Source organism: Triturus cristatus, chromosome 9, assembly GCF_964204655.1.
Source record: "Triturus cristatus chromosome 9, aTriCri1.1, whole genome shotgun sequence".
Taxonomy (NCBI): domain Eukaryota; kingdom Metazoa; phylum Chordata; class Amphibia; order Caudata; family Salamandridae; genus Triturus; species Triturus cristatus.
This window is the reverse complement of record NC_140592.1, coordinates 751,872,209-751,882,794: the sequence shown is the minus strand read 5'-3', so window position 1 is coordinate 751,882,794 and position 10,586 is coordinate 751,872,209. Positions and strand designations below refer to the sequence as shown.

General features: G+C 51.2%; 1 protein-coding gene across 1 annotated transcript in view; it reads left to right on the top strand.

The window, feature by feature from the left end:
• Nucleotides 1-2,609: 2,609 nt before the first annotated feature.
• Nucleotides 2,610-10,586, top strand: part of AHNAK (AHNAK nucleoprotein) — a 113,021-nt gene continuing 105,044 nt past the window's right edge. Inside the window, exon 1 of the mRNA XM_085626051.1 lies at nt 2,610-2,803. The gene's annotated coding sequence lies outside the window, so the exon portion shown is untranslated. The remainder of the gene's footprint in view (nt 2,804-10,586) is intronic.

Below are 10,586 nucleotides of genomic sequence, written 5' to 3'. Positions count from 1 at the left end.
CTGCAGGTTTTTGTGGTCTGAAGTTGGTATGTCTTACTTGAGAAAGGTAAGTGGAAAATCAAATTGTGCCTGGATAAGCCTTTGGGGTCAGCATGTGTTTTTTTTTTTCCCATATGATAATAACTGTGTGAGCCAGTGAGTCCAGGAGCGGACCTGCTCTGGGGAGGTGCTAAAGAGGCTGGGATTGGTATAAGTGCCTTGGTACCGCTGCCTGGAATTTCAGCAGATCATTGGATGATTGTACTTTTTGTGCTGCTTCCTCATCTTGGGCTCACTGTGTAACTGGATTCAAGCTAGCCTGACTGATGAGTGGTGATACCCTGAAACAGGTACCAGGATGCTTGTTTCCGGTCCAGGGAGGATCTGGCTTGGCAGTTCGGGCTGGACTGTTCCCATGAGGAACAGGGTCGAGACTGATTTGCATATGGCTGGGTCTAAACTGGGGTGGCATGGTGAGAAAAAGAAGGATGGATTAAACCCAGATCTCTTGACTGGGGGTGAATGTTTAATTTGCTCTGCATTCCATCCATCATTTGTGTGTCTTTTGCTCTCCCGCCCTAAGTGTGCCGGGTATGCCCAGACATGGGTCCCAGACTCACTGTGCCACTGGATTCAAGCTAGCGTGGCTGATGAGGGGTGATACCCTGAACTGGCCCCGGGATGCCTATTTCCGGTCCAGGGAGGACCTGGCTTGGCAGTTGGGGCTGGACTGTTCCCATGAGAAACAGGTGGTATGGTGAGCAAAATGACTATGGATTAAACCCAGATCTCTTGACTGGGGGTGAATGTTTAATTTGCTCTGCATTCCATCCATCATTTGTGTGTCTTTTGCTCTCCCGCCCTAAGTGTGCCGAGTATGCCCAGACATGGGTCCCAGACTCACTGTGCCACTAGACTGTTCCCATGAGAAACAGGAGGTATGGTGAGCAAAATGACTATGGATTTAACACAGATCTCTTGACTGGGGGGGTGAATGTTTGATTTGCTCTGCATTCTGTCCATCTTCTGGGTGCATTTTGCTTCATCTTGGGTCGCCTTCATCTACATAAAGCCTGCAAAATAATTTGAAGACTGCATGGAGAGTTCCAGCAGTGTAGCATGTATGCTTTGCAGATATTTTTTAATGTCAACAAGATGAAGGTACCAGAGACCAGAGCGTTGACCCAGTGACACTGACATGTTCTTTGCGTATCTGGAGATGCTCATCCTCTTCCTCAGAGATCTTGCACATTCTTTGAGTTTGCGGCCACCAAGATTCTCCAAGTACAATGTGTTGTTGTTATATTTTTGGCTAAATTGACCTCAGGGCTGTTTCATCCCACAGGGGCCTTGTAATAGATCATGTCCGATTTGAAATGGATTTGCGCCAGATTCCCTGCAGTGCCTGTCTCGCACTTTTCTTATTTATGAGAATTTACCTGGTGGAAGAAACTCCTGGACTGCCCCCACTGATGCATCCAGGGATTAAATTACGCATGTTTATTTAACTCTCACTTACCCAAACCGATTCAAAATAGAAGGACAGAACTAACAGGAACGAGAACTTTATCAGGGTCTCCAGAGTGCGCCCGTGTCGCACGTTCTCGCGTTACACTCGAACAATGGCGGATGTTGTTGGCCCTGGGAGCTGCTCCCTCACAACACATGACATCACCTTCTGGGAATCTTCAAGGTTCGCGGAGAGTCCCGAGCGGTGGGTGTGGCAGAGCTAGGAGCAGCCGCTGGAGTCCGGGGGGAGGGGGCGTTCAAGAAATGTCCGCTCCCTCCAGTGCTTCTTAAGCGTGGCAGGTGCCACTGCATTCCTCTCCGTGGCCAACGCTCGTGAACCTGTACTCAGGGCTAAGCTGTCAATAGTGCAGCAGAGGCAGTGGCACCGGGGCCCTGGAAGTCTGAGGGGCCCACTGCCCCCCCCCATCATTGCTGTTTTTTACTTCCAAAAAATGGGGGTGCCTTCAATTTTCCTTACATGCCTTCGGGCACGTCACCATGCGTGTACTGTGGCTCTTGTGAAGATATGGGTGGCATTTCCTAACGGAAGCAAAGGCCTCAGGCGTGCTTCAGCACCCTCGCTCTATCCACTCGAGTACTCAAGCGAACAGAGGTGTGCGCGTGTCCTCGCAGTACTCGTCGGTCATGTCACCTGAGGCGGACCCCCCCCCCCCCCCTTAGTAAAGATGCCATGGCCCCCAATGCAAGCACTGAAACGAGCCCATGGCGGGTACAAAAAATACTGGAATTGAGATCTATATGGCTTCTCGCTGACCATGCCCGGTGCCACTGCACCTGCTGCACCATTTATTGGGTACCTCCCTGCACCACGAGCGAGTCCCGTGCCCAGCAGTGAAACGAAAACCATGCTGTTCCTGTGTCCACGTGCGGGTTTAGTGCACTCACAGAGTGAGAGGGTCTTCGCAACTTTCCCCCACATCTGCAGTAAAAGAGAGTAGGACTGTTGTAGGGTTTTACGATGGGGCTAGTCGTTGGTGAGCAGTGGGCTGACTTCTTGATGGGAGCGCCGTCGTTGGTGAACAGAGAGAAAGGCAAGGCTGGGCTGGTGAGCAGTCAGAGTGCGGAGGGAGGGAGGGACGGTGTGTGCGCGAGGGGGAGGAGGGAGCTGGCAGCCGGGGCTGGAGCAGACACACCCAGGCGCTCCTGCCTGTTCCCAGCCCATGTTACAAGAGCCCAACCCCGGGAGTCGAGCTGGGCATTCAGCTTTCCGTCTGCAGAGACCGAGAGCCGGAGCGGACCGGACCAGGGAGCCCCCCGGGATGGCCGCCTAGAAGCCCGACCCCCAGAAGGACAGGTAAGGAGTTCACCTGCGCCGACTTGCTATGGACCCAACTGGACCTTTGCCCCGGAACCGAAGTTCGGAAACTTTTCCTGGGTTCGAAGCTTGGTCCGCGAGCCCTCCCGTGTTCGGATACTCCCCGGGCTCCAGAGTGTCCCTGGATTACAAAACTTTCCTGGGCTCGGACGATTTTCTTGCCCCGCACTCCTCAGTGTGGGGGCTCCGGACAGACTTCAAAACAGTTTTAGGGCAACTTTGAAGCGCTTCTGCATATTGATCGGTCCAAATTGCGGTGACTAGGAGGGGTGCGTGTTGGCTCTTTTGACGCAGATTTGCGTCTACCCCATAGAGGACCCCTGCTGGTGCCCTTCGCGCATAGCCACGCCTTGGTAATACACAGGAGTATGTGGAATGTAGCGCTGTGTAGGGCGGGCGCGTGAGAAGATTAATCTAGCGCCACAGCCTCATCGGTACACGGACTTTTACTGTGGCGTCGAAACCAGCCAGAAAGTTGGTAAAGCAAATGTTGGGTGTTCAGCGAGAACGACCGTGTGTACGCAGGAGCGCTACCCGCTCACTGCATGCAGCACAAGCCTCCCAGCAGCGACCACGCCCGCGAGGTGTGCTGCAGGAGTGGAGTGGCGCGAGTCGGTCCGCACTGAGGGGTCTGGACACATGCGCAGGGTCGAGGCTGTGGGTGTGCGTCTTGGAGGGCGTGGTTATTGCGCCGCGGGTTTTGGTGTTAGTGGCGTTTCTATAAGTGAATTTTAGGGAGTGCACATTGGGCTACAGAATAAACAGGTGGGGACCACCTACAAAGATGTATGCATATATGTGGTTTAATCTGTGTCCATGTATGTGTATATTTAGATATTGAGAATTACACTCTGACATACAAACTTATCTTTCAACACTTTAAACAAATAACACTACTTTGCAAGGTAGTTGGACAAATGAATGTGTGTGTGGTGATGTGCAGTGCTGTCTCTCAACTCCTGGTACATTCTGCAGCTGTGGTGGTGTGGCACAACTGGGGGTCCGGAGACTTGTAGCGCTGGTGCCCTGACTCCGTATGCACCCCGCCCCAGAGAAGACGCGTTCAGAGCTGCAATGTGATTTTTTTTTTTTCATATTTTGGGGCAGGTTTCTTCCTCTAGACATGCTATTGGGACAGGGGCAATTTAACTTTGTAGTTTTGTAGGGGATCCGCGCTGTGTGGTTTTTGGTGAGGGCTGTATTTTGAGAATGGGGCTTATGTGAGCGGGAGTGTTGTGGTGTGTGTTTTTTTTTTTTTATTGTCTGGACCTTTTAGTGATCTAGGGGGCATAATATCAGGTCAGGCGATAAAATTATCGCCGCTAAAACGGCGATAATGGGCTTGATAATATGCTCTATGGAATTCCAAATGAAGCCCATGTTAGATCTGAAGGACGGCTAACATGGGCTTCAATTGGAATTCCATAGAGCATATTATCAAGCCCATTATCGCCGTTTTAGCAGCAGTTGTCTGCCGCTAAAGCGGCGATAATTTTATCGCCTGGCTTGATAATATGCCCCTAAATTCTTAAGTATTAATAGCTTAAGGGAGGGCGAGTTCCGTGGGTGGAGATGCAAGGGCGCCGTGGAGGTGTCTTTTTGTGTAAGATCTCTTTCTGCACAGGTCACCCCTGGCTCTGTTTGGTGAGGGCTCGGTGGTATTTGTAGTCGGACACCCACCCCCTTCTCTTCCCTCCTCCTTCGTTCTTGAGCTTTGACGAGAACACTCTACTCTTTCACAACAAACTTCGGCTCTTGGCTGCAGGCTGAGCGCTGGTTCCCTCTCCGGGAGGGGCCTGGCCAGCATTCCTGGGGCGGGGGCGGGGGCGGGCGGGGCTGCAGTCCGGGTGCTGCTCCTGGCTTTCGATGGGGGCGCAGCGAGCCTGTGGAGATAGCTCGGCGGGTGAACGTGCTGGCAGTCGGGGATTTAGCCGCTCGTCCTCGCGAAACGAGGAATAATGTTGATTTGCACTCGCTGGAAAGAGTTGGGCGGAGAGGGTGCAAATTGAAAGACCTCTTTCTATTTTTGTGGATCTGCGTTTAGTTAAGTTTTCAGGTGGATTAGAAATTACTCCGGTACCGATCAGTTGTGCTTTTCGGAAGTCTGGTTCTTTTAAGCGTCCTATCTGTTTCCACTTGCAGTTTCCTTCTATTATTTTGCCGTTCTTCCCCGCCGACCTGGTTTTGAGGTGTGCGCCGCCTCTCCAAGGCTTTGTTTTGGGCGGGTGGTCGCTGCGCGCCCTGGCTCTGGTTTCAGGGTCTGTTCCGCGGCCGCTCCCTTCCTCTATCAGTTTAATATCTTGCAGATTTCGCTCGCTGGCTGGGTGGGGCCCCAACCTCCGCCCGGAGCCCTGAGGAATGCGCTGGTTGGAAACAGTGACTAATTGAAACCAGACTTTAGGCAAACTGCAGAAATTCTGCCGCGAGGGGCGGGGCTCGAAGTTTGGGAGAGAGCGACTGCAGGGAAGTCATGTGCAGGGAGGAGTGGGCGCAGGCCAGGGGTGTGGAGCTGAGGGAGGGGGGTGGCACAGGAAGAGGATTACAATCCCCCTAGATCTCCCGTAGGAGTGTCCCCTGCCCCAAGGGGCCCCTCAAAATGCGCGCCTGGTCATTTTGAGTTATATGTTTGACATTGTTGAGTGGAAATAAATGCATCAGTCGTGTATGCTCTTGTACAGTGTATGCAGACAGTGAAAAATGTACACATTTGTCCTGCACGTTGGGCAAGTCTGACCTGCTGCAAATCGTGGGCTGCAACATCTGTGTTTCTAACCAAATTGTAATCTTGTTAAGGGCAAAACTAATACCAACTCTCTCACGAGGGCCCAAGTGTGGAGCATTAATTAGGCCCCCAAAATGGCGCTGGGCGAATAGTGCTAGCACATGATCAATGCTATGACGGTAACAGTCTTTGCAGCTAGGGGCTGCTGCCTGGTTGCATTGCTGTGGCTGCACACACTTATCTGGAGGAAACTGCATCAGTAAATAAACAGGAGTTGGCACTAATTTGATTGAAACCCAGGACTTCGTTTCAGTTGTGAGGCACTCTGTATGAGGTTGAATGTTACCAGAACTACCCTTTCTTCTCGCCAAATAATGCATTCTGGGATTTGTAGGCTTGGTTGGCTTCCACTCGACAATAGAGACATGTAACGCAAAGGCATATGTCTGCAAACACGACTTCCTGACAACATAGAGCAAGGTGGCAACCCTAAATGGGCCAGGTGGCCTTGTGAGGATTGATGGTGCCCAGTAGTAAGCATGGTAACGACTGGTGCCACACGAGAAGAAACCACCAAACTGTATTTTTGTGCCAAGCTAGCATGTGATTTGCTCACCATGACCCGTGGCGTGCACCCTAGGCACCTTGGGGTGCCTAGGATGTGGTTTTCTTTTGCCATAGCTTATTCGTGTGGCAGGGTGCAGGCGTGCCCAGGGAGTGTTTGTTCCTCAAGTGTTAAGGTGTGTTCCTGATCCCAGGGTGTCTTCATTCCCCACGTGCTTTGGCACCCTTTTGTGTCTTTGGTGACTTCATGCTCTATGCCTTGCTGATGGCCAGAGTTTTTCTATTCATTTTCCTGGACCTGAGATGTATTTCTGAAGCTGGCTGGGTGCACTATCTCTTCCACAAGTGACTGCAACTGTGCGAGCCACATGTTTAATGGACGTTGCTGAATTTCAGTCTGTGCCCTCGATTCTGCTACTAAGTGCCAGCACAGTATCGCCCCGCTCAAATTAATTTCATATTTCCCTAGACTAATTCACCACTAATCCATTTGGTTCCGGAGTCACGTGCCACTGGTGCTAGCCAGCAGCGGCCCGGGCAGGTAAGAGTGGTAGGGCCAGGTTTGGGGGGGGGGGGGGGGATTTTGACAGACGACGGCGAGGGAAAATTAATTATTTAGTGGTCGTCTGCGAAATACCCCTCCCCCCCCCCCCCCCCCGCCCCCGCCCAACAACTCCACTGCAGCACTTACCTGCACAGGCCACTCCTGCGTGCTACACTCTGAAAAAGAGCTTCAACGCATCGTCAGGGGAAGTAAGCGCTATATAAATGCAGTTACAATACAGTGTGTCAGTGTGTGTCCATGGTCCCCTAATATGTTTATTCGCCATTGCCATGGACTGTTAAGTGGCGCGTTATGGTGAGGTGCACATAGAGTGTTTATTTGAGGTGTGCCTTTTACCAGTAATGGAAAAAGAACAATTAATGACACGGAATGCTGAACAAAGTGACCCCCCCCCCCCCCCTCCCCACAGAGATCTTGGACCATATGCATTGTTTTGTAGCTCGCCGCTCCACCCTAGTTTGGACCCAGCCATATGCAAATCAGTCTCGACCCTGCTCCTCATGGGAACAGGCCGGAATATGTTTATTCGCCAGTGTCACGGACTCTTACAAGCAGCATGTTATGGTGATGTGCAGAGGGTGCGTTTATTTGTTGTGTGCCTTTTGCCAGTGCTGGGGCATGTCCATAGGCCCAGGGCTCTGTTATCTGTCACGTGTCACGGCCTGTTCCTGTGCTGTGGCTGGTTTCTTCGTCATGTGCCATGGTGTGTTGACTCATATCTCTGAGAGGATGCCCGCACCGCAGCCCGCACGGGAGATTAGGAGCAGCTTGCTGTCTGTTTCCTTCTGGGGGTACAGAACATGTTCCCTCCCCATCCTACTGCAGGGGGGCTCTGCTCTTCCCGACTAATGTCCTCTTGAGGCCCGTTTCGGTGGCGGCACAGTGGCCTTCAGTGTGATCAGCGGTACTTCCATGCCTACTGCAGGGTGTTTCAGATCACCACAGCTGTCCCAGATTGGCACCTGCCAAATTTTGATGCATGATTCTGGTCTGATAGTGGCACCCCTACCATCATTACAGGCATATGGACCTGATCGGGAGATGTATAGAACTTTGCATGTGTTTCTAGCGCCTGTAAGAGACCTGGCACCTTTCTAGGAACTCTGTGACATGCACACGCCAGGAAGATGGATGCACGGATGTGCCTGCTGACGTCACACCTGAGTTGGACGCACCCGCTATCTTCGAAACGACATGCTGTACCCATGCCCTCACCAGGTGGATTGCTAATCGCCCTCAAGCCAACACCAATTTGTGTTTAAATGTTTTGGATGCGCGGATGGCATACAGCCCTGCATCGTAGAGGGCACACTAGCAGGAACCCTCCTGCCCGTAACCCTTGGAACCCCTGCTCTCCTTAGCAGAGGTATGTAGCGCTTCCCATCCCTCTCATTTACTATAGGTTTTTGAATGCCCGCAGGGATCACGTCACACCTTTGAGCATGCGCTGTTCAATAGTCGTTAGTTCACTCGTTTCATCCAGCCCACTCTTGCTGTCCAAGGTGGACATTCGCTAGGTACTCTACACAGCTACCTCCTCTCTTCTCCAAACACCACTAATAATATACATGATGCTATGATGGCCCACCGAGGTCATCTCTTTGTGTCTGTGCTCTCATGGGTAGGAAATTGTCAGGCGTGAGCAGGAATTAGCCAAAGGTCGCTAAAGAATTCATGGGTTACAGATGTGGCGGAGGATCAAACTCCAATGCTCCTATTCTCTGAAGGGGGCTGTAGGAGGTCTCTCCCGCCCATGGAATAGTTTACTGAATCCTCCGCATTTAAGGTTCGTGCAAAGGCCCAGACCCTGGGAAACGGAAGCTCCCTGAAAGGCCAGAGACTTGATCCGGCCCAGTGAGCACCAAAGGGAAGGCAAGATGGCGTTTGGCACCAATTGCCCCAACTAACACAGGACAGGAGTGGTGCGACAGGACCGTCTACTGATTGGCCGAGCCCCCGTTTCACACAACTTTCAAAGTGACCAGTAAAGACCATTAGGGGCCGCGATCAGGGCGCGGTGGAAGGGTCCCATAGGAAACTCAATATAACAGTGTCCAAGTTCTGCAAGAGCATGGGCTGGGTGTTTGCCAGGCATGGGTCGACCAACCTGTGGGTCCCCGGTTGCTACATTGCAATTGTATTGATATAGTGCTTACTATCCCTGACGAGGTGTCCAAGCGCTTCTCAGCAAATAGTATGCTACTCAGGAACCCAAAAGAATTAGTGGTAGATTAGTATTGGGAAATATGAGTTAATTTGAGCGGTGAACATGCAAGTGAGTTAGTTGGATTGAATATTATAAGGCAGAGAGAAAAAAGGGAAGAGTCTAGAAAGTGTTATTTGAGAGATCATAGTAGTAAGAGGAGGTTTGGGATGAGTAAAAGGAGATATGTAGGAGGGAAGACTCTCTAGAAAGGGATCAAGGGAGATCCTAGTAGTACAATGAGGTTTGGAATGAGTCAAGGAGAGATAAAGGAGGGGGAAGTCTAGAAAGGGTCATTTTGGCTGTCATACTAGTAGAATGGGGCTTGGGATGAGTCAGAGTGGAGGCAGAGAATATACTGAGAGAGGTATAGGGCGAGACAGAGTAGTGCATTGGAGAGGGAGTTTTTTTCTCTCCATTTCTTGTACAGTAGGAGTAAAGAAATAAATATACAGATACATTACTACAATGAAAGGGTATACATGTATAAGGATGATAATATCTTGAGATTAAGTTGTAATGTATAAGCTCAGGCTTTCAAGTGTTGCTATACTTGAAGCGGGTGTATTTTTGTGTAACTCCATCTTTTAATTTAATCTTTTCCTCTATTTTAATAGTGAAGCCCTTGCAGATAAAAGTTATGATAATATTTACATACTGTGATAAATAAAACCGAGTCCTATAAGCATCTAATCAATTCAATTATATTTAAACTTTGCAGTGACCTATAAGCATGTTAAGTGTGAGGATGGGGTCCATCCATCGGGTGATGGGCTGAACATGTACTTGTTGAACATGAGGGGTGCATTATAGCCGAAGGGATGTGTATAGGGTGGGCTATGAAGGGCACAAAAGGGGGCGCTGCCTGAGGGCGTTAACCCTCTACCGGTGTGGTGGGGTTGGAGTAACATCCACAGAGGAGACAAGGTACCCCTGACATGAGTTGGAAGGGGTACCTGCTGCCCCAGTGGGGCCTTGGAATGCCGAAGGTCAGGGCCCCCTGGCGAAGAAGTGGGGGGCAGGGACTTTGACACGTCACCTGCCGTCCAGCCGAGGACCTACATGGCTCGGAGGCGATAAATGGCAGGATTAGGCCTTGAACTCACAAGGAGGCCTCCCCACACTTTACAGTCTGATAATGCACATCACATGTACATCTGTTGGTTTATGGTGTTGATTGCTTATCAGATGAAGCAACCATGTGATTTTTAATAAAGGCCTGTGGCCTTTTCCACCAACACGACAACTGCGTGTTGATGGGGGTCGAAGGAGGGTCACAGGAGCCGTTGAGTGCAAAGGCCCAGTCCAAGCGAAGCAGAAGGATATTGATGGGCCGGAGCCTTAAGGATGCACGAGCACAAGGGATGTCAGAAGGAGGCCAAGTTAACGTTTGGCACCAATGCCCACAACCAACATGAAGGGGGGGGCGGCGGGACGGGAATGGTGTGAAAGGAATGGCTCCTGATTGGGAGACCGACTTTAAAAGTGACCAGTAAGGTCAGGGGGGTCGTGGCATAAAGGACACTAAGCGGCCCCAAACATGCAATCCATCACGTCAGCAGAATCGAGACCCACCCACCTGCACCGGAAGCAAGGACGGAGGAAGTCGCAGTTGCCCAGTAGGGTTGGAATAACCTCATGAACTACACGGTGATGGGTGAAATGCTTGAATTCATCTCCTCCACTGGCATTCGCTCGGGCCGCACCC